The sequence below is a fragment of the Tamandua tetradactyla genome, chromosome 9, assembly GCF_023851605.1.
Source record: "Tamandua tetradactyla isolate mTamTet1 chromosome 9, mTamTet1.pri, whole genome shotgun sequence".
NCBI classification, from domain to species: Eukaryota; Metazoa; Chordata; class Mammalia; order Pilosa; family Myrmecophagidae; genus Tamandua; species Tamandua tetradactyla.
Window position 1 is genome coordinate 42,818,568 of NC_135335.1, and position 25,240 is coordinate 42,843,807.

The window sequence follows — 25,240 nt, forward strand, 5'->3', positions numbered from 1 at the left end:
CTTGAAGATGTTTCTCTACATTTTCTTCTAGGAGGTTTATGGTTCTGATTCTTATATTTGGTCTTTGACCCACTTTGAGTTAGTTTTTCTTTAATTTTTTTTTTTTTTTGCAGTCATTGGGAATCAAACCCGGGTCTCCGGCATGGCAGTTGAGAATTCTACCCGCTGAGCCACCATGGCCTGCCCTGAGTTACCTTTTGTATAAGGTGTAAGACAAGGGTCATCTTTCATTCTGTTGGCTGTCAATATCCAGCTCTCTTTTGCCCATTACTGGAAAGACTTCTGTTACAGTTCAGTGGATTTGGGGGCTTGTTGAAGATCAGTTGATCATAGATTTGGTGGTCTATTTTTGCACTCTCATTTTCACTCTATTGGTCAATACTTTTATCTTTTTTGCCAGTACTATGCTGTTTTGACCACTGTGGATTTATAATAAGCTTTAAAATTAGGAAGTGTTAATCCTCCAGCTTCATTCTTCTTTTTCAGGGTATTTCAGCTACTTGAGGTCTCTTTCCCTTTCAAATGAATTTGATAACTAGCTTTTCCAAGACTTCAGACTAGGTTGTTTGAATTTTTATTGGTACTGTGTTGAATCTGTAGATCAGTCTGGGTAGAATTGACATCTTAACTATGTTTAGCCTTCCTATCCATGATCAGGGAATGTCTGTCCATCTATTCTTTGGATTCTTTTAACAACGTTATGTAGTTTTGAGTATAGATCCTTTACATCCCTAGTTAAGTTTATTCCTAAATACTCAATTCTATTAGTTGCTATTTTGAATGGAATTGGTCCCTTAAGTTTCTCCTCAGGTCATTGCTTACGTATAGAAACATTACTGATTTTTGCACATTAATCTTATATTCCACTACGTTGCTGAATTTGTTCATCAGCTAAAGAAGCTTTTTAGTAGATTTCTCAGGATTTTCCAAGTATAGTATCCTGTCATATGCAAATAAGGAAAGTTTTACTTCTTCCTTTGCAATTTGGATGCCTTTCATTTCTTTTTCCTATCTGATCACTCTAGCTAGAACCTCTAGTAAAATGTTGAATAATAGTGTTGATAATTGGCATCCTTGTCTAATTCCTGATCTTGGGGGGGGTGCTTTCAGTTTCTCACCATTGAGTTAAATGATGGCTATGGGTTTTTCACATATGCCTTTTATCATAGAGGAGGTTACCTTTGATTCCCACCTTTTGAAAAGGATGTTGAATTTTGCTGAATGCATTTTCAGCATCAATTGATTTGTTAATGTGCTATATTACATTGATTTTCTTGTGTTGAACCACAACACAAGATTTTATTGGTTTTCTCAAAGAGACAATTTTTGCTTTCATAGGTTTTTTTCTATTGTTCATTTGTTTTCCAGTTCATTTAATCCTGCTTTAATCTTTGTTATTTCTCCTCTTCAGTTTGCTTTCAGGTTAGTTTCCTGTTCTTTCTCTAGTTCCTCCAGGTGAGCAGTTAAGTCTCTCATTTTTTCCCTTTCTTCTTTTTAAATATAGGCATTTAGGACAATAAACTTCACTTTCGGCACAGCCTCTGCCACATCCCATAAGTTCTGATTTGTCATTTTCATTTGTCTTCAGATATTTATTTCTCTAGCAATTTCTTTTTTGACCCACTGGTTGCTTTAAGAATGTGTTATTAATCTCCATATATTTGTGTCAGTTCTGGTTCTTTGGTGGTTGCCTATTTCCAGCTTCATTCCTTCATGATCAGAGAAAATACTTTGAATAATTTCAATCTTTTAAAACTCATAAAGACCTGTTTTGTGCCCCTGCATATGACATCTCTTGAAGAACGGTCCATGAGCACTAGAGAAGAATGTATATCCTGGTGTTTTGGAATGCAACAATTTATACATGTCTGTTAGGCCTAATACATTTATCAAACTGTTTAAGTTCTCTATTTCCTTGTTGATTCTCCACTTGTTCCATAGAGGAGGTTGGTGTATTGAAGTCTCCAACTATTAAATTGTCATTCCATTCAGTTTTGCCACTGTTTGCCTCTAGCATTTTGGAGCTTCTTTACTGGGAGCATAAACATTCATGATTGTTATTTTTCTTGGTGAATTTTCCCTTTTATTAATATGCAGTGCCCTTTGTCTTTTATGGCTTCTTTACATTTAAAGTTTATTTTGTCTGGTATTAGCATAGCTACTCTTTCTTTTGGTTACAACTTGCATGGAACTTCCTTTTACATCCTATCACTTTCAATTTATTTGTATTCTCATGTCCAAGAAGAGTCTCTCATAAGCAGCATGTAGATGGATATTTCTCAATCCATTCTACCAATGTGTTTCTTTTAATTGGTGAGTTTAGTCTGTTAATATTCAAAGTTATTACTATAAAGTAATTTCTTGACTCTACCATTTTACCTTTGGATTTTATCTGTCAGTTCTATGTATTATTTTTCGGCTTCCTTTTTTTTTTTTGTGCTTTAAGTTACCTTTACTGGCATTCTTCAGTTTTGTGCCATCCTTCACATCTCCCCTTCCTGTCTTTTTTCTTCAGCTGACAGAACTCCCTTTAGTATTTTTTATATAGGGCTGGTCTCTTGTTGACAAATTCTCTTAGCATCTGTTTGTGAAAATTTTAATCTCACCGTTGCTTTTTTTCCTAACTTTTTTTTAAATGTATTTTTATTGACAAATATTCACAAACACACCGTCCATACATGGTATACAATCAATGGCTCACAATATCATGACATAGTTGTGTATCCTTCACCATAATCTTTTTTTTATGAAACATAACCACATTCAAACACAAACATTCTTACCATATGATCGTTCCATTCTTGTTATATAATCAATAACTCAAAATCATCACATAGTTGTATATTCATCATCATGATCATTTCTCAGAACATCTTCATCAATTCAGAAAAAGAAATTTTAAAAAACCAGAAAAAAACTCATACATACCATACTCCCTACCCCTCCCTTTCATTGATCATTGGCATTTCAATCTACCACATTTATTTTAACATTTGTTCCCCCTATTATTTATTTACATTTAATACATATGTTCTACACATCTGTCAATAAGGTAGATAAAAAGGGCATCAGACACAAGGTTTTCACAACTACACAGTCACATTGCAAAAGCTATATCATTATACAATCATCTTCAAGAAACATGGCTACGGGAGCACAGCTCCACATTTTCAGGCAGTTCCCTCCAGCCTCTCCATTACACCTTAACTAAACAGGTAATATCTATTTAATGTGTAAGAATAATCTCCAGGATAACCTCTCAACTCTGTTGGAATCTCTCAGCCATTGACACTTTATTTTGTCTCATTTTGCTCTGCCCCTTTTTGGTCAAGTAGGTTTTCTCAATCCCTTGATGCTGAGTCCCATGTCATTCTAGGATTTCTTTCCCACATGGACAGGAAGGTTCACACCCCTGGGAGTCATGTTCCACATAGAGAGGGGAAGGGCAGTGAGTTTGTTTGTCATGTTGGCTGAGAGAGAGAGGCCACATCTCAGCAACAGAAGAGGTTCTCTTGGGGGTGACTCTTAGGCCTAATTTTAAGTAGGCTTAGCCTATCCTTTGCGAGGTTAAGTTTCTTATGAACAATCCCCAAGATTGGGGGCTCAGCCTATTATTTTGGTTGTCCCCACTGCTTGTGAGACTATCAAGAATTCTCCACTTGGTCTCCTTCCCTTTTGAAGGACAGTTTGGCTGAAGAATTCTTGGCTGGGTGTCTTTTTCTTTCAGCATCTTAAATATGTTATACCACTACCTTCTTGCCTCCAAGGTGCCTCTTGAGTAGTCCAAACCCAGTCTTATGTGGTTTTACTTATATATAGTAGATTGCTCTTCTTTTGCTGCATTCAGGATTTTCTGCTTTTCTTCAAATTTCAAAGACTCATGAGTATGTGTCTTGGAGTAGGCTTATTTGATTTTACTGTATTTGGGGTTCGCTGGGCTTCTCTGATTTGCACACTTATGCATATTTTACAAGACTTGGGAAGTTTTCCCCATTATTTTCTCAACTAATCTTCCTAGCCCTTTTCTCTTCTCCTTCTGGAACCAATGCTTCTTATATTTGGATACTTTATGTTGTCCATCATTTTCCTGAGTTCCAATTCAAATTTTTTCATCATTTTTGCCATTTGTTCTTTTGTGCATTCGAAATCAATTGTCTTGTCCTCTAGTTCATTTATTCTTTCTTCAGCCTCTTCAAATCTGCTGTTGTGTGTCTCTAGTACATATTTTTTATTTTGTCTAAAATATTTTCATTTCTGTGATATCTTCTATCTTTCTATTTATTATTTCAAATGCTTTTTCAAACTCTTCTAGCATCTTCTTGATTTCCCTTATGTCATTAGCTAACCCATTGATTTTATTTAGTAGGATTGTCTGAACATCATTGATTAGTTGTTCCAAAGAGTGTCTCCTCCCATGTTTTAATTTGGTCATTGGGCTGGACTCTATTTGTCTGCATCTTCATATGCCATGTGATTTTCTTGCAATTATCCTAATAGGGTTACTTTGGAAATTGATTTCCCTCAGTAGTTTAAGGTTTTGTATTTGTGGGACAGACATGGGGCAGGACTCAGGAATAGGGTGGAGCACAGTGCAAGGTTAAGCATAGGATGGGGCGACACACTAGTGCCCAGGAGTGTGGGGTGTGGTATGTAGGGATGTGGGGTGGGGGTACAGGAATCATGGGGATGGGGTGCAGCTCAGGCAGGCTTCAAAGTACAGGGTTAAGGAATGGCATGGGGCATAGACGCAGGTTGTGGTGGGAGGTAGATCTGGGGGCTGTGCAGGTGCGTGGGGTACAAGGGTAGTGGTGTATGTGAGGGCAGGGCATGGGTGCACACACAGTTTGGGGTCTGGGCGTGAAGTTCAGAGCATAGGGGGGTGGGGCACAGGAAGTAGGATACAGGTGAATGTGTGTGTAGGGCGAGGGAGTAGGATGCAGGGGTCAGGGCATGGTGCACATGTTGTGAGGTGGGAGGGTTGTGGTGCTGGTCAGAAGTCAGTGCGTGAATGTGTGGGACACCTGTGTTTGGTGGGGGACTGTGTGTGTGTGTGTGTGTATGTGTGGTGCAGGGGGCGCAGAGCATTGTGATGGGATTGTTGTGGCACAGATGTACTTGTACCTGTGGGAAATGGGGCATCAGTCCATGGGGGCAGTGGGTGCTGGGTGAGGCTGTGAGCCTGTGCAGGGCAGGAGTGTGGGTGCAGGAGTGTGGGTGCAGGAGTCAAGGGGATGGAATGTGTGTGCACTGGTGTGGGGGCAGTCAAGATGCTAGTGTGCACACGTGTGGGTTAGTTGAGTAGGGTGAGAATCCATAGGTCCCTGGGGGTTGAGGGGTCAGGGTGGTTGGGCACCGGGGGTGGGGCTTGGGTGTGTGGGATCTGGGTGGGGGCAGCACATAGGTCATGGAGGCTTTGGGGAGCAGGGTTCAGGTGCTTGGGGTGTGGGTGGGGTAAATGGGAGGGTGTGCCCATGGGTGCTCTCTGTTCAAGGAGTGGGGTTTGGCTTACTTCCTCACCACTGCCTCCCTGTCTGTGAACTCCTGAGGGCTCTGGGCCTCCTGGAAAGGGGTGGTTTAGGCTCTTTACACTAGCTGATGGTCTTCAGTTCTCTGCATCTTAATTCCTCAGCTTTTTTAACCCTAGGATCTCCCTATGTGGTGTCGAAGACCCTCTCAGATCATTTACACCCTGGAATTGCTGTCCGGTCATTTCTCTGTCACTTCTCTAGCTGTTCCTTGGAGCAGGGGTCAACTTGGCATATCCTGTTCTGCCATCTTCCTAAAAGTCACTGTCCCTATACCTTTTATATATATATAAAATACATACATATATAATATATATATAATACATACATATATATTATATATAATATATATAATACATATATATATTATATATAATATATATATATATAATACATACATATACATATATATTTTTTGGCATGCACAAACTCTGGGAATCAAACTTTGGTCCCTAGCATGGCAGGCAAGAACACGGTCACTGAGCCACTGCTGCACCACGCTAAAAAATAGTTTCATTGAGAATCTTCACACACACACATTCCATACATGGTATGTAATCAATGGCTCCCAATATCATCTCAAAGTTGCATACTCATTGCCATGATCACTTTTTTCAAACATTTGCTTCACTGCAGAAAAAGAAATAAAAAGGAAAACTCATAAATACCATTTCCCTTGTGCCTCCCTCTCACTGACCACTAGTATTTCCATCTATCCAATTTATTTTATCCTTCATCACTCTTATTATTCATTTTATCAATAAATCTTTATCAATTTTTTTATTCATTTGTCCATACCCTGGAGAAAAAGACAATCAGATACAAGGTTTTCACTGTCACATTGTAAAAGTTTTATCTTTCTACAATCATCTTCAAGAATCAAAGCTGGGTGGGCCACGGTGGCTCAGCAGGCAAGAATGCTTGCCTGCCATGCCAGAGGACCCGGGTTCGATTCCCGGTGCCTGCCCATGTTAAAAAAAAAAAAAAAAAAGAATCAAAGCTAATGCAACACGGTTTAACAGTTTCAGGTACCTCCCTCCAGCCACTCCAACACACCATATAGTAAAAAAGTATATCTATATAATGCATAAGAATAACTTCAAGGATAATCTCTCGACTCTATTTGAAATCTCTCAGCCATGGAAAACTTATTTTGTCTCATTTCTCTTTTCCCTCGTTTGGTCAAGACAGCTTTCTCAATCCCTTGATGCTGGGTCCCAACTCATCCTGGGAGTTCTGACCCACATTGCCAGGGAGGTTTCCACCTATGGGAGTCATGTCCCATGTAGAGGGGGAGGGCGGTGAGTTCATCTGCTGAGTTGGCTTAGAGAGAGAGGGGCTATATCTGAACAACAAAAGAGGTTCTCTGGTGGTGACTCTTAGGCCTAATTTTAAGTAGGCTTAGCTTATCCTTTGCAGGAATAAGTTTCATAGAGGCAAACCCCAAAATCAAGGGCTCAGCCTATTGATTTCATTGTCCTTACTGTTTGCAAGAATATGAGAAATTTTCCAAGTAGGGGAGTTGAATATTTCTTCCTTTCTCCCCAGCCCCCCAAGGGGACTTTGCAAATATTTCCTTATTCCTTGACCAAACTACTCTGGGATATATCAGAGCATAACACTAATCTGGACAAACCAACAGAATCTTACACCCTATTCAAGATTCCATGTACTTATGGTATTCAACTAAACTAAACATACAAATTAAATTAGAAAATTCACTACTCAAAATATAAATTTTGTACCAAATAAGCATCCCTCTAGTCTCACATAGAAGTTGTAGTTTTAAAATATGCATGATATTATTCTTTACGCTATATTCTGATATACCTTAGTCCCATCCCTATCAACTTCATTCTCTCTCTACTCTCAGTCTGATCACTTTTTCAACTTTTTAAACAGTTCCTTTAGGGGGTTATGCTGACTTTCATAACTTCAGAGCTATAACCCTGAGTCTCAGGTGTCAAACAAACACCTGAAGCTTCTGAAAACAACCAAGTTATAAACAAACAGCTCATTATCTCAGAATTTAGAAATAACAATTACACCTCCTGAATATATGTAACTACTGTAAGATCTTACAATCTAGGACACTTTACAATAGGTCCCAACCTAATAACCCAGGCTCTAGACTTCAGTTCACTGAGTTTTTACATTATAGTTAGTCCATATGATTGAAAACTAACTGTATTTTTCTTTTTGACTTTTCATTCAACACATAGCTCTTAAGGGTCATTCATCTACTTGCATGCCTCACAATTTATTCCCTCTTGTGGCCACTCAGTAGTCCATTGTGTAGACACCATATTTCCTATGCTGGTTTGAAATTATGTATGTACCCTAGAAAAGCCATGTTTTAATCCTAATCCCATTTTGTAAAGGCAGCCACTTCTTCTAATCCCTGTTCAGCACTGTATGTTTGAAACTATAATTAGATCATCTTCCTGGAGATGAGATTTAATCAAGAGTGGTTGTTAAGATGGATTAGCTGGAGGCGTGTCTCCATCCATTTGTGTGAGTCTTGATTAGTTTCTGAAGTCCTATAAAAGAGGAAACATTTTGGAGAATGAGAGAGATTCAGAGAGAGCAGAGCAGAACGACATAGCCATGAGAAGCAAAGTCTGCCAGTCAGCGACCTTTGGAGATGAAGAAGGAAAATGTCTCCCAGGGAGCTTCATGAAACAGGAAGCCAGGAGAAGAAGCTTGCAGATGATGCCATGTTCACCATGTGCCACTCCAGATGAGAGAGAAACCCTGAACTTCATCAGCCTTCTTGGACCAAGGTATCTTTCCCTGGATGCCTTAGATTGGACACTTCTATAGACTTGTTTTAGTTGGGACATTTTTTCAGCCTTAGAATTGTAAATTAGCAACTTAATAAATTCCCCTTTTTATAAGCCATTCTGTTTCTGGTATATTGCATTCTGGCAGCTAGCAAACTAGAACAGTTCCCCCTTCGATTCCTCAGTTATTGCACCCTTAGGCCACCTCCATCCATTGTGGATCTCAGTCACTGCCATCATAAAAACCAGTGTGCAATGTCAATTTGTGTCCACACACTCTCTTCCTCCAGGTATATACTGAGCAATAGGGTTTCAGGATCATATGGCAACCTTACCTCTGGCCTCCTGTGGAACAACACACTGCCCTCCAAGGGGCTGCACCTCTCATTGTCCCTATTGACAGTGAATAGGTACATTTTTTTCTCTGTTTTTTCTCTAGCACTTGTTTCTCTCTGTTCATTTTTAAACAGTTTTATTCACACATCATACAATCCAACCTAAGTGTATAGAAATGCCTTCGTTACCATACTCTATTTGAAGACATTTCCTTTTCTTTGAGTCCATACCTCTTTTCCTATCCCCCTACCTGTTGTCATTCAGTTTTGGCATAATGCCTTTGATACATACATTCAGTGGAGGCATATTACAATGTTACTGTTGACTATAGACCCTAGCTTGCATTGATCATATTGTTTCCTGCATACCATCTATTTTCAACATCCTGCAACATTGATATTCATTTGTTCTCCTTCACGCAAAAACATGTTTTTTTTTGTACATTTAATCACCATCATTGTCCACTCTAAGCAATCCTAAATTATACCTTATCTCAGTCTTTATCATCTATCTTTCCTTCTGGTGTCATACATGCCCCCCACCCTTCTTCCTCAATCACATTCACATTCAGCTTCATTCTGTGTACTTGTATTATTTTGCTACAACCAGGTAGTATTGTGCTATCAATTTCTGAATTTTTAGAATCAATCCTGATGCACAATCTGTATTCCTTCAGCACCAGTTGGCCAATTTCTACCCTATTTCTGTTTCCTGATAACCTGTGTTCTTAACTTCAATTTTCCAAGTTCACTCATTAATCTTAGTTCATATTAGTGAGACCATACCATATATATTCTTTTGTTTCTGACTAATTTCACTCAGCATAATGTCTTCAAGGTTCATTCATACTGTTACATGCTTTATGACTTTATTCTGTCTTATGGCTGTATAATGTTCCATCACATGTATATACCACAACTTGTTTACCCACTCATCTGTTGATGGACATCTGGGTTGTTTCCATCTCTTGGTAATCGTAGATAATGCTGTTATAAACCTTGTTGTACAAATGTCCATTTGTGTCCTTGCCCTAATGTCCTCTGAATATGTACCTTGTAATGGAACTGCTGGATCATATGGCAAATCTATACTTAGCTTCCTGAGGAACTGCCATACTGATTTCCAGAGAGATTATACTATTTTATATCCCACCAACAGTGGTTAAGTGTACCCATCTCTCCACATCCTCTCCAGCACTTGCTTCTGTTTTATTGATAATGATCATTCTGATGGGTGTCAGATGATATCTTATTGTGTTTTTCATTTGCATTTCCCTAATAGTCAGTGAGGTTGAGCATTTTTTTCATGTGCCTTTTAGCCATTTGTATTGCCTCATCTCAGAAGTGTCTGTTCATGTCTTTTGATCATTTTTTAATTGGGTGTTTTTTTTGTTTGTTTTTGAGTTGAACAATTTCTTTATATATTCTGGATACTAAACACTTATCTGTTAGTTGCTTTCCAAATATTGTCTCCCATTGTGTAGGCTGCCTTCCTACTTTCTTGACAAAATTCTTCAATGCACAAAAGGGTTAATTTTGAGGTGTTTCCATTTATCTATTTCTTTTTTCAATGCTCATGCTTTGGGTATAAGGTCTAGGAAACCACCTTCTATATAGATTTATAAGATATTTCCCTACATTTTCTTCTAAAAGTTTTATGGTCTTAGCTCTAATGCTTAGGCCACTGATCCATTCTGAGTTAATTCTTTTTTGGGTGTGAGATATGGATCCTCTTTCATTCTTTTGTATGTGGATATTCAGTTCTACAAGCACCATTTGTGGAACAGAATGCTCTGTTCCAAGTGAGTTGGATTGACTCTCTTATAAAAGATAAATTATCCATAGATGAGAGGGTCTATATCTGAACACTCAGCTCAATTCCATTGGTCAGTATACCAATCTTTATGCCAGTACCATGCTGTTTTGACCACTGTAGCTTCATCATATGCTTTAAAGTCAGGTAGTGTGAGACCTCTCACCTCATTTTTACTTTCTCAAGATATTTTTAGCTATTTGGGGCACCCTTCCCTTCCAAATAAATTTGGTTATTGGTTTTTCTAATTCTGAAAAATAAGTTTTGGGTATTTTAATTGTTTTTTGCATTGAATCTATAAATCAATTTGGGTAGAATTGAAATCTTAACTATATTTAGTTCATGAAAATATTATGCCCTTCCATTTACCTAAGTCAATTTCTAGCCTGTTAGTTTTTTCTTTCAACACTTTAAATACTTCTTTCTTCTCTCTTCCTATTTGCACATTTTGATAATAAGTCTGACACAATTGTTATCATTGTCCTTTATAAGTACCTATATTTCTTGACTATCTGGTCACTTGTTTCCTCTGTCTTTCTGAAACAGGAAATTTTTCAAGATCTTTACTAAAAGAACTGGGTAGAGTTCCTGGATATAAACACTGGAAAGTGTGGGGGACCTCAGAAGACCAAACCCCAAGCTAGTTCAACTCCAGCAATTCATCAGTTACCCTTTTCAGTGTCCAGTGACTTTTGCTCCCAATAATCACTTCCAAAAGTGATTATTTTATATTTACTGTTACTCTAGTTTTCAGGTTTCTCTACTAGGTTTCAGGTAGTACTATGTTATCTGTTTTCTGATGGATCAAGAAATCATTGATTTTTAGTTCAACCTTTTTGTTGTTGTGTGATTAGGAAGTTTCTTAATACTGGAGCTGAAATGGGAAGTCTGAAATTCTTTTTTTCTTTTTTTTTTTACATGGGCAGTCACCAGGAATCAAACCCAGGTCTCCGGCATGGTAGGCAAGAATTCTGCCACTGAGCCACCATTGCATCACCCTGAAATTCTTTTTTAGGCATAGCGGATGCAATTTCTTTTTGAATTGAGGTGCTTTCTTTTTCTTAAGATTCATTTAACATTTTGAAGAAATGTCTTGTCAAGATATTAGGGAAATATAAATTGTAAGAGTTGTGCTTAAGATTTTATTAAAATTTTAGAAAGCATCTCAAATCATATGCTAAGGCTTACATAAACACAATATTGTAATCTGACAAAATTAATACAAAAAGAGTATGAATGAAAATCCTATATAAATACAGTAAATAAATTAATAAACTACAGAATACTATCCCATGCAAAGCAGGGTGTATTCCAGGAATGCACAGATGGGTCCATATTAAAAAAAATAATAAATCTATCATTTTAATAAAGGAAAAACATATCTTTTACTATTAAAAATAATATAACTGATAAAATTCAGTATTTTTGCTAATTTGACAAAGTAAAATTAGTAAAAGGATTTGTAATTAAAAGTAATCATGCAAAACTAGGAGAAAATAATGATACAACAATCTCAGAATAGTGAATAAAACACAGATCCTATTATTATTAGTAGTAATATTAATTTTATTTTATTTTTGGCATGGGCAGGCACTGGGAAGTGAACCCAGGTCTCCGGCATGGCAGGCAAGAATTTTGCCTGCTGAGCCACTGTGGCCTGCCCCCTATTATTTTTTTAACTCAATATGAATCTGGCTTGTGTAGAAAATTTAGTACCCTCAAAGAGTAAGAAATAACAGGAACATCATAATAACAGAAAATTGTTCTGAGGTTAGGGCCATTAAGTCAATGAAAATCAACTGAAGAAATTATTAATCTCAGTAAATATAGTAAGATGGAGGTTTTGAAAAGCTGTTTACAAGAATATATTTTCTATAGAGTAGCAATAAAAATGAAAATATATTAGGGAAAAATTATTAACCAAATAACAAACATAATTTCAAAATATGCAAGTGTAAAATTAACCATTTTGAAGCAGAATGTTATTTTTTATTAGAGGCAGTATAGGTTTACAGAAAAATCATGCATAAAATATAGACTTCCTCTATATCATCCAATTATTAACACATTGCATCAGTGTGGTAGATTTTTAATAACTGATGAAAGAGCATTTTATAATTGTACTAACTATAGCCCATTGCTTACATTATGGTTCACTTTTTTTATTTTGTAATTTCCTAGATTTCTTTGTTAAAATTTTTATTCTAGTAATGTATGTGGCCTAAAATTTCCTGTTAACCACATTTATAGATGTAATTTAGTACTGTTAATTGCATTCACAATGTTGTGCTACTATTGCCCCCATCAATTACCAAAACTTTCTGACAACACAAATTGAAACTATATAATTTAAGAATTAAATCCCCATTCCGTACCCCCAACCCAGACCCTGAAAATCTATATTTCAGTTTCTGACTCTGTGAATTTGCTTATTCTAATTATTCCTCATCAGTGAGATCATATGAGCTTTGCTCTTTTGCTTTTGGCCTGTGACACCGAACATGAATTCTTGAGCATTCATCCGTGTGGTTTCACACAGCAGAACTCCATTCCTTTCTACAGCTGAATAATACTCCGTCTGAAAGCAGGAACTTGAACATATGCTTGCATAGTAATGTTCACAGCAGCATTATTCAAAGATAGAAGCAACAAGTGTCTAGCAATCAATGAATGAATAAAAAATACATCATATATGTTACAGAATATCCTTCTTCAGGTCTTCTTTGTTTTTTTTTTTTTTTTTTAGCATATTTTGTTGTTTTCTGTACAACAGTCCTTTTTCATTTTTGGTTAGATTTAGTCCTAGACACTTGGTCCTTTTAGTTGCTTTGGTAAGTGGAATTCTTTCTCTTGCTTTCTTCACCAGATTGTTCATTACCATGTAGCACAGTGTTTAAAAGCACTACTGAGTTTTGCATTTAATCTTATTCCCTACCATTTTGCTGAATTTGTTAGTTCTAATAGCTTGATTGTGGGGTTTCCAGGATTTTCTGTATATAGGCTCAGGTCATCTGCCTATAGGAGTTTCATTTCCTTCTAATGTGGACATCTTATTTCTTTCTCATGTCTAATTGCTCTGGCAATTAGAGCTCAATATAATATTGAATATTGCTCTATACAATACTAAATATCAGTAATGAGAATGGGTATCTTGTTTCCGATTTAAGAAGGAAATTTTCAGTCTTTAACTATTGAGTATGATGTTAGCTATGGGTTTTTCATCAATGCCCTTTATCATGCTGAGGAAGTTTCCTTCTGTTCCTATTTTCTGTATTTTTATGAAGAAGAGATGCTGGATTTTGTCAAATGCCATTCCTGCATTGAGATGATCATGTATTTTTTTCTTTATTTTGTTAATGTAGTGTATTTCTATCAATTGACTTTCTCATTTTGAATCACACTTGCATACACAGGATAAAGCCCACTTTGATAGAGTATATAATTCCTTTAATGTGCCATTGAATTCAATCTATTAGCATTTTGCTGATGATTTTTATATCCATATTCATAAGGGATATGGTTCTGTAATTTATTTTCCTTACAGTATCTTTGCTTGGCTTTGGTATAAGAATATCGTCGACCTCATCAAATGAGTTAGGGAGAATTCCTTACTCTTCAATTTTTGGAAGAGTGTGAGCATGATTGGTGTTAATTCTTCTGTAATGTTTAGGAAAATTCATCTATGAAGTGATCTGCACTTGGGCTTTTCTTAGCTGGGAGGTTGGCAATTATAGGTTTACTCTTTACTTGCTATTTGTCTGTTGGGATCTTTTATTTCTTCTTGAGTCAGAGTGCATTATTTGTATATTTATAGCAACTTCTCCATTTCATCTAGGTTATCTAATTTTTTTTAGTATACAGTTGCTCATATATCCCCTTATAGTCCTTTTCTTCTTTCGGATTAATGCCCCCTGTTCATTTTTTATTTTAGATCTTCGTGTCCTATTTTTTTCTTTGTTAGACTAGCTAGGAGTTTGTCAATTTTGTTGATCTTTTTGAAGAAGCAACTTACAGTTTTGTGGATCCTTTCTATAGTTTTTTTTTTTTTAATTTTTTTAGCCTCTACTTTATGTATCTCTGCTCTAATCTTTATTATTTCCTCCCTTCTGCTAGCATTGGGTTTATTTGCTCTTCTTTTTGTAGTTCTCCCAGTTTTAATGTTAAGTCTCTGATTTGAAAACTTTCTTTATTTTTATTTTATTCATGTATTTATTTATTTATTTTTTACATGGGCAGGCACCTGGAATCGAACCTGGGTCCTCTGGCATGGCAGGCAAGCATTCTTGCCTGCTAAGCCACCATGGCCTGCCGCCTTCTTTATTTTTAATATAAACTTTCACAGCTATAAACTTCCCACTCTGTACTGCATTTGTTGCAACCCAGAAGTTTTGGTAGGTTGTATTTTCATTTCCATTTGCCTCAAGATACTTCCCAATTTCCCTTTAAGTTTCTTCTTGGACATAATGGTTGTTTAAGAGTACATTGTTCATTTCCAGATATTTGTTAATTTTCTATTTATACCTTGTTATTCATTTCTAGCTTCATTCCATTGTGGTAAGAGAAGAAACACTGTATGATTTTAATATTTGTTAATTTATTGAGAGTTGTTTTATGACCCACCATATAGATCTCTCCTGGAGAATGACTCATGTGTACTAGAGAAGAATGTGTATTCTATTCTGATGAGTGAAGTGTTCTCTATATGTCTGTCAGATCTAGTTGGTTTAGAGTATGATACAAAGTTTGTATTTTCTTATTGATCTTCTGTCTAAAGGTGCTATCCATTACTGAAAGTGGTATATTGAAGTCTTCTACTGTTAATTCAACATCCTCGTTTTCTCCCTTCAAATCTTTCAGTGTACGCTTATTTATTTTGGGGTTCTGTCGGTAAGGACATACATATTAATAATTGTTTTATATTTTTTAAATTAACTTTTAGCAGTTAATTCCTTGGCCCTCAAAATGTTTTTGACCAAAAGTCTATTTTATCTAATAACAGTATAGTTACGTAGGTCTCTTTTGGTTGCTAACTTCATGGCATTGTTTTCCTATCCTTTCACTTCAAACCTACTTATGTCTTAGAATTTAAAGTGAGTTTCTTGTAAACAGCTTATAGTTGCTTTTTTATCCATTCTGCCAATCTCTGCCCTTTGACTAGAGAGTTTAAGCCACTTATATTTAAAGTAAGTACTGATAATTGAGGATTTTCTTCTGCCATTTTCCTATTATGTTTTTATAGGTCTTGCGCCTTTTTGACCCTCAATTCTTCTGTTAATGCCCTCATTTTTAAAACAAAATTTCACTGTATATAATTTCTTGATTATCAGATGTTATCTTTCAGCTCTTTAAACGTTTTATACTACTGCCTTCTCATCTCCATGTTTTCTGATAATAAATAGGCATTTTATCCTTTTAGGATTCCTTTTTAAATAATTTTTATTTATTTCCTACAGCTTTCAGAACTCTCTCCTTGCCCTTGGCATTGGACAGTTAGATTTCAATGTGTTTGGGTGTGGCTCCCTTTCCGTTTATCATGTTTGAGTTTCACTGGGATTCTTGAATGTGCATATCCATGTCTTTTATTAAATTTGGGATGTTTTCTGCAATATATATATTTTAAAAATCCTTCAGTTCCATTATATCTTTCTTCTCCTTCCTGGAGCAGGATGAGCTACATGTTGATAAGTTTGATGGTGTCCTACAGATCTCTTATGTTCCGTTTGTTCTTTTTCATTGTTTTTTTCTTTCTTTCTGCTCCTCAGCCTCAATTTCAGTTGTCTCATCTTTGAGATCACTGATTCTTTCTTCTGCCACCTTCAATCTGTCATTTAAATCATCTAGTAAATGTTTCACTTCAGTTATTGTGTTCTTTAACTCCAGTATTTATGTTTGGTTCCTGTTAAAAATTCTATTTTCATATTTAATTCCCCATTAGCACTTCATGTTACCCACTGCACTCTGGAAATAATGTATCCTTCTTTTGAGATTTAGGGCTATTAGAATTTTCTGGATTTTGTTAAGGCATCGATACAGATGCAAGATACCATAACACAACTAAATACCACAACAAGTTGCTGCCCTGAAATTTCCTTCATCTTTGCTTGCCTTTCTTTCTTGTGATTTATGATATACTATTGGCCCCTTCCTCCTTATTTGATTGCCATTACCTGTGCTTATTTGTTTGTGTGTACTAACACAACATGCTGCCCTGCTACCTCAGCCATCACATTTCATTAAGTAAGGAACACTGGAGTCTCAGACTCCATACATCATTTATTCCTAGAAATTAAGGCTCCCTTTTGAATACAACAGTCTCTGACAAAACTTGAAAATGACGTCAAACAAAATGGGCTGCAGTTTACAAGTAAAAAAATGTTTTTCATCTAGACAAGTGTGCACTTGTCTAAATATGTGCCTTAAAATAATTAGTAAAGAAATTGCAGAGGAGTCAATAATACATTTTAAATAAAATTATTCAATTGATCACAAATTCATTCTTACATGTACTTGACCTGCACCATCTCAATTGCCCTCTACTAAGCCTTTTTTCACTAAGAAAACTTTACTCGATACATAGTATCAATATGTACTTAAAGGCTATACATGTTTGAGAATATTGCATTTCACTGAGAGTGAAATTTTTATAAACATATTTCATCTTTCATCAGTTTGGAATCTGGCATTTGCATCTCAAAAGATCCTCGCAGGTAAGCACTCCGCTATTTTTAAAATTCCCATCTCATGAAAAATAGTTCAAAACATAAACTACTTTAGCTTAAAAGAGAAGCAAATGACATAATTGCTATACTTAATATTTGTGTAATGATTTATTATTATATCTGTTTATAATCTAACTCCTTTTAGAGTTTAATTAATCCCACTTAGTGTTTAAGTATCCTATATATCTGCCAACAGGAGTTCAATTTCTAGTTGATATTTATTAGCAAGATAATTGGGCTTATTACTTAAGCATGGTGTCTCCCTGGCATTCAGCCCAGATGGGATATCTTTTGTGTATTATATCTGGAAAAGGAAAGGATGCATTTCCACAAAAAAGCAGATGTTTAAATAATATTAAGAATTCAAATTTTTCAAACTACAATAATACACCAAACTGGAGTTAACACAACATAGCAGAAGCAAGTACATCAGACTCGTGAACCGAAACACTTTCTCCTAAACTGTTCAATTTATACTTATTCCTCTCTCACAGAGTTTTGTATACATACAAATTTTCTAAATGTATTTTAACATTCTAGACTTAGTGAAACTATTTTCTGCCTCCTTATAATATTTTCCTGAAAAATAATAATTTTCAAACTTGATTAAAGTTTTCTTGACTGAAGATATACCAGGTTTCCAGTTTTTTATTTAAAAAAGCTTATTTTGAGATACGTAGAATAAAACAGTACCCAAAAAAGCACATCGAGCTGAAATCTTTGAAAATGTTTTGCCAAATTTTGACTCTGGAAATTAAAAATGAAGGTTTGATGGACTGGCTGTGTGGTAGGTTGAATTATGTGCCACAACAAACACGGGCTCCTCATATTAGCCCCGTTACTATGGGTGTGACCCATTGTAAATAGGAATACTCAAATATGTCATTTTCAGTTAAAATGTGGCGAACTTAACTAGGGGCCCATAATCCAGATTCCTTGAGGCCTTATAAAGGCAAAGCCAGGGGTAGAAACAAGAAGCCAAAGGCAGTGGCAAACAGAAGAGCAGAAAAGCGAGAACATATGTGACAGGAGGCAGAAATACAAGCCAAGGAAGTCCAAGGAGGGCAGGGAGCCAACGCCAGGATGTTCGTCATCAGGAAGAAAGTAAGCCCTGCCAAAATCTTGCTTTGGGACTTCTTACAGCTTAAAAACTACAAAACTATAAATGCCCACTCTTTAAACCAGCCCATCATGTGGTATTTGTCATAGCAGCATGGCTCTGGCTGGATGAAACAAGCTGTATCACTTCTTTGTTAATCTCATTTCAACAACTGAGGGCAAGTTGGGTTTTGAGATCAAGCATGAGATAAAATATTATTTGAAACAAATGATGTTAGATGAGGAGAAGCTTGACCATTCTTTACGTTAGTGCAAAAAAACTCAGGGATATCACATTAATCTCAAATAATCCAGGGAGAAAGAACTTTAGAAAGACTGGCTTGGGTTTACATTTAATTGTTAAAGGAAGGGATCACTCTCCACAGATATATGAACACTTCAATATAACAGACACAAACTCTTCACTTAAATAACCCCAACAAGTAACAAGCACCTCTTACTAAACCATAAGCTTTTTAGAAGAGGGAAATATTAATTCATCAGCTTATCTCTAGCATTTAGCAAAATACCAGGTTTCTGGAAGGGACATTCCTAATGATTGTTAAATGGATGTTGGAGGGATCAGTAAATATAACAGCAATGCATTTAATAGACAATATTTAAAATGTTTACTGACTTGCTATTACAACACAGATCTCCAAAATGAATGCTGTTTTTTCCAAGTAAAATGAAATCCTTTTAATTATATAGTACCATAAAATTATTTAAGCTGTTGACTCTCCAAGCAAAGGCATATTTTAAATAAAATGTTCCAAAGCATAACAGTAATATACACTGGAAAAGTTTCCATTTTTAAAAATTCTTCCTTAGAAACCTACTTTATTATTGATGACATGAAATGACGGCTTGAGAAAGAAGCTATTTATCCTTTCTTGTAAAATCCACTTGCCCTTAAAAATGTCACAATTCTTTTGCAATTGTGTTTCAGGTATACATGCCTAAGAAACAAACTTCAAGGAGAAAAGAAAATATATTTCTCTGTTCTCTCCTCTTATCTTCTTTCTCTTCTCGGTTACCTTAGAAGCACAAGAGATAAATATAACAAAGGAGATTAGAAGAAAAAGTCTCCCTAGGACTTCGAAAATACTTCATCAAAATGAAACAGAAATTCTCTAATCCAGTATGTGCTTCATCTGTTCTCTGTCTTCAATTTTATTTCTGCGTGTCCTCATTTCTACATGCTTTTTCCAAGCTACCCCAAATATCAGCAATACTCTGCATGACATCTACAGTTTTAAAATGCAAATGATATCAGTACATTTTTACCAAAGCACTTTTGTAGACTTGAAGTATCTAGATTTCCATCACATTTGCATAGATACACAACACAGTTGTTTTAGTGATAATTGATGATATATAATAGAGCATGTTTCTGTAAACTGCATAGACTGTTGCAGAAAACAAGAAGGCTGGATAGAGAAAAGCAAAGCAGGAAATTTGGAGGCTTAGATTAGATTGTGAATGGTTAATAGGCAGCAGGATTAAACCTTCCTATAAAAAATGACACAGCTGAATATCAGAACTGAATCTAAAATTAGTCTGCAGATGACTGGCATGAAATGCCAATGAACACCTGCTCTTATATGCATCTATACTAAAGGTTGGTCAATTCCTTACTGGTTTCTCTGTTTATTTATGTGCATGGATGGAACATGGAATACACGAACTATAGGGGATGCCATTATGGGATTAGGTTTTGGTGGCATAGGGTGGCTCACTCTGTGCAGCCAGACATACCACTGTCAATTTGTACTTCTTGATGAATTGTTTTCCAGGTTACCTGTGGCCAACCGTTTGAGTCCTCTCTCTCAAAATGCATAAAATCTCAGTAGATCTAGGTGGCAGACCAAGCAACTTTTGACAGCTAATCCTATCCGGAGCACAGGTTTAGCCATTTGGATTAGCCAATGACAATGGAAGTGCTTTGATGGTCGATCTTTGAATTTAGATATCTTAGGCTCAGGGATCCCTCAATCAGATTGTGGGCAAATCTCTAAGGTTCTATTTGCTCATCTGCTTGTTATGTAAATTAAATGAAAAAATAAGCATAAGAGAATACAATAAAAACACAAAATATTCAGTAGTAGTCTTCAGCATCATTAGGGAAAAGTGTTTATGATGTTTACATTATTAAGTTTAAATACTTACTCCTTATGTTTTCTATATATTGGGAAAAAGGAAACAGCAAAACCCCTGAAGAACTCTTTTATGGAAAGAGAAAATTTACCATGTGAAAGGAAGATAATTGACTCTGAGATCTAACATTTAAATGCGATCATTTGTTATCTGGTTTTATTCTCCCAAATTACAGTTCTGAAAGCCTGTCAACTAGTGAAAAATCATCCCAGAAATCTAATAATGAGAAGTAATGGTCAAGATGAGCAAGGAAAATACAACTGGCCTAAAAGAGGAAGTATTTTACCAGTTATGTTCGTATATTCCAATAAATAGTGTACGACATTATGATTCTTCTAACAAATAACATATAGTAACATAATCCACCAGTGGTGTACTGCCTAAAGATAACTTATGGGCACCATAACACCAGTTTGTAGTGGAAATAAAATTGTCAAATGGTATATGGAGAGAATTCTTTATACTACACTCTAACCACCTCACTTGCATTATAAGTGTTATTTTCATAACTGTGATCAATTGCAATAATAAACTTGGGAAGCATCTGTAGTGTCTTGAAAAACTTTTTTTTCTTTTCGTTTTCTTGCAATATTCTTATTTCTGCCTTAATCTGGTGTTTGGCTTTGTTGACATTTCATACTGTGTTCCGTAAAAAATAAGATACTTAACTTTCTAAATGCTGCAAAATAAGGCTAAGTCAGCTGCCTGAATTCTGAGGAGAGACTTTTAATGCGAGCACAGCTTCAGAAGAGCTGAGAAGGTATTCTTAGGCTCCCTACTTAAGCCCCAGGATTTCAGGACCAGGCAGTTTTGCTGTTCTTAAACCATTATTTCTTCATCTAGTAGTTGAAGCACCAAGTGTTCAACTCCTGGATTTCACCCAGTTGACATAAAGGAGTTTTAATGAGGTGGGCATGGGTATTTTGGTGGAGGAACAGATCTTCTTATGCTAAAATGACAAACCACCCTTAGGGAGCAGAGCTGATGCCCATGATCGCAACTTGCAAGAGCTCACAAGGACCAGGAAATCTACTAGGATAAAGGGCACCTGACCTAATGAATGAGTTATTGTTTCATTTTTCCAGCAATAGTTGGGGAGTGGAGCCAAGTGTAGAATATTGTTGAGAAGTGATCATGTTTTTGTGATTATAAAGCCTTCTTGGAATTAGTATTAGCCTTGGGAAATATCTGATTACAACCTGTGTGACATAATTCAAAGGCAAATAAAATCATTTAAGATTTCTGTTAGCCACAGACACTATGGCAGAGATATGGCAAAGAGGGTGATGGTGTAACACATAATAGTTTTCATATCCAAATATGAGTCTGATATACTTTGATATGGTCTATCATCACTACTGCAGTCGTTATGATGCCCTTCTTTATTCCTGCCCCATAATTCTTATATTCCTCACTCTTGGGGTTTGTTGATCCCTTATTTCTAGTTCAGTATTAACTCAGGCTGTGGGGTGCATTTTTTCTTTTGCCAGATATACATTAAGTTGACAGCTCAAGGACTCAACATTAAGTCAAATTTCTTCTAACTTTGTGTCCATTTTTTTTTTTTTTTAACATGGGTAGGCACTGGGACTCAGATCCGGGTCTCTGGCATGGCAGGTGAGAACTCTGCCTGTTGAGCCACTGTTGACCGCCCTATGTCCACTTTTGGTAACAGAATGTTTCCTTCTTTCTATGAACTTGAACTTATGTTGTACTGCAAATTATTTAACAAACATGATCTACAAAGTATTTTGAGTAGAAGATAATAAATAATTTTCATGATTTAGAAAGATATCCATACATACAATGTGTAAAATAAATTAAAAATAAAAAAGTGTAGAAAAAGGACTCATGTAGAAGCACAAAGTATGAAACAGGCAAGGGAGAGAAAGAAGGGGGGGGATCAGAGAGATGTTGGATTTGAAAGATGATGGAAATAAGTTGAATAATTATACAGAAGGGACTAGGGAGATGCTTCTGACTTGCTGAAGGTTATGGCAATCCTTCAACAAAAAAAGGGAATACAAGAAAAGCAAGCTTGAGTATGTGGAGATGAACATTTTCTCATTCAGTCATCCTGAACTTCAGGGGCATATCCATTCAGAAATGTTCCTTAAGGGAGTAGATATGAGCAGCCATATTTGGAGACACATCAATAGAGGTGAATAAAAAGAAGGCACCTGATTAAACACCAAGATATAATGAGTCACTCTAAAACAGTAGTTTGTTCAAACCCAAATTGGCAAAGGTAGGGAAAGGATGAAATGTGAGGTCAGAAAGGGAGTTAGTGCTTTGGCAATTTAACAGGTGAACAATTACTCACATACAACCCAAAACTAGAATTATTTTACATCTAGACCTGTTTGAAGAGAAGAAAGAAGTTCTCAAACTAATTTGATCATGAATTGGTTCACTTTCACCAAAACTATTTTATTTAACTTTTACAATGTTCCAGCAACAAATTCTAGATATTAGAGATTTAAAGATGAATAAAAAAGCTGTTCAAACACTGATATAAGCTCCTGCAAAATGGCACAGTCAAGTTGAAATATTTGCCCACATTATTCAGACCAAAGAAGTTTCAATTAAAAACTGAACTTGTTTGGCTAAATTGCTCACACTGGCTTACACTCGATCAGGGTTACTTGTATTGATTTGACCCTACACTTCATTTTGCTTGCCTTGGACACAGTCAATAACTTAGTGACAGGACCTGAAGCCAAAGCTTTGAAAAGAATGTTGCTGATTGATCAAACCTTCCAAAGTACGTGAAAATGCCTTGTAAACTGTAAAGCACTACTGCATACCTCAAACATGTCATCATTTTCTCTTCAGAAAGATTTTAGCCATTGAAGCTTAGTCTTCCAAACAACAGACTTCCATTAAAGCTAATTTTATATAATTTGGAAATGCCTTTATGAATTGCAATGCTGGAAAATAAAATATTTCATAGCTTTCTGGCCACACCTACAAAATCAGATACTACCCACTCATCCCAACAAAATTGGATCATAGACATATACCAAAAAAAGAAAGAAAAGAAAAGAAAAGCTAAACTTTTTTGAAGAGCAAAGTTAAAAATAGTATTTCAGAGTGAATTTAAAAATAAGCTATTAAAACACATGCAATAGCTGCACTGAGGAAAGATGTCAATTTTTCATGTGGTATTGTTAAAATCCATTTTCAGTCCAAATAAGCCAGACCTATGCTATTTCAAGTTTTCAAAAGTCCACTTATTTTAAGTTCTACACCCAGAAGCAGTTTAAATTCTAGTGACACCTGAAAAATAGCTTATGGAATTTTGAAAAAATATAGCTTCAATGGACAAACATAAAAGAAAGCACTGGTATTTTATTCTTGTCTCGACACCTATTTCCCTTTGGTTGCTGGACCTGGATTTCCTTCCTTTTCCATGTAAATACAAAATGCACCATTTTAGTTTCTTGAAAATTACCTAAAGTATGCTAAATGTGAGTGGAAATAACATCATGGAATAGATGCAGAATGAAAGCCACCATTTTTATAGGAAAAATTCTTCTGTAAATGGTAAAGCACTGTGTTCACACCCAAATAAAAATCATTAGTCCGATTCATTAGTGTGGCTGTTTGATATTTTCTTTATTTCAAGTCCTTTATCATATGTTTAAAACTGGATGGAGGTAGAATGCCAGCCTTTCATGCGGGAGACCCAGGTTCCATTCCTGGGCCATGTACCCCCCACACCCCATCCCCTGACAAAAAAAAAAAAAACTGGATGGCAAACCCCCTGAGAGTTTAGAAGCATTTTCACATATGTATTTAATTTCTTTGACACAAAACTTGTGAGCAATAGTTATTCCCACTGTCATTATCCTTTTTACAAACTTAGTCATCATATGGCTCCAGTGAGACTGTATTTCAGATTTTTTTTTTTAACATGGGCAGGCCACCAGGATTTGAACCCAGGTCTCTGGCATAGAAGGCAACCACTCTGCCTGCTGAGCCACTGTGGCCCACCCTGTATTTCAGATTTTTGACCCTAAAAGTCGAATATCATCCCATTACAGTCATTATGAGCATGCCTGCTTCAGTCCACATTAGCTGAGTGCCTGCTTCCTTATGGTACCAGGATGATACCAAGGAGTATGAAGTACAAATCACTGTTCATGATTTTTAGGAATACACGGGTGCAGTGAGGAAAGCAAACCCTACTGTGAAGATAAAATCACTAACAGGAATATAAAGGAGAAAATGTTTTAAAAAATACTTCTAAAGGTATTTTCATTCTTTACTTCTTTCGTAATGTGATTTCTTTTCCTGATGTGCCAATACCATTTTCATCCCATGGAAGAGAAGGAAGTGTCACCTCTCACCTGAGAAAGTACAGGAGCTGGGCATCAGAGGAAAGAATGATAGAGACAGAAAAGAGAGAGGTTGGGGAGGGGTGTCAAAAAAAAACATTCTAGCTTTGACTCTTAGGTTAAAACACTTGCAATGGAGGGTAGTAAAACCCTAGATAGACTGGAGAAGGTGTGAGAAAAGGAAGTCCTGAGTATGAGATCTAGAGCTGTGAAAATAACTATGAAATTCTGAAGCAGGTGCCAGCCCAACGTCCCCAGAATACACAGTACAAATCGACACACGGTCAAATACATGGAGAACAAAATGAGAAACATAAGCGGTTCTCAGATGACCAGAAATAGTCTATGAAGAAGTTTTCACTTACCTGGAGCAGAATGACAAAAATAAGAACAATGTAATGAGATTTTTATAGAGTTAAATTCATTTTATGTTTCCATGATATTTTTGGTGCTAAAATGTATTTGATAAA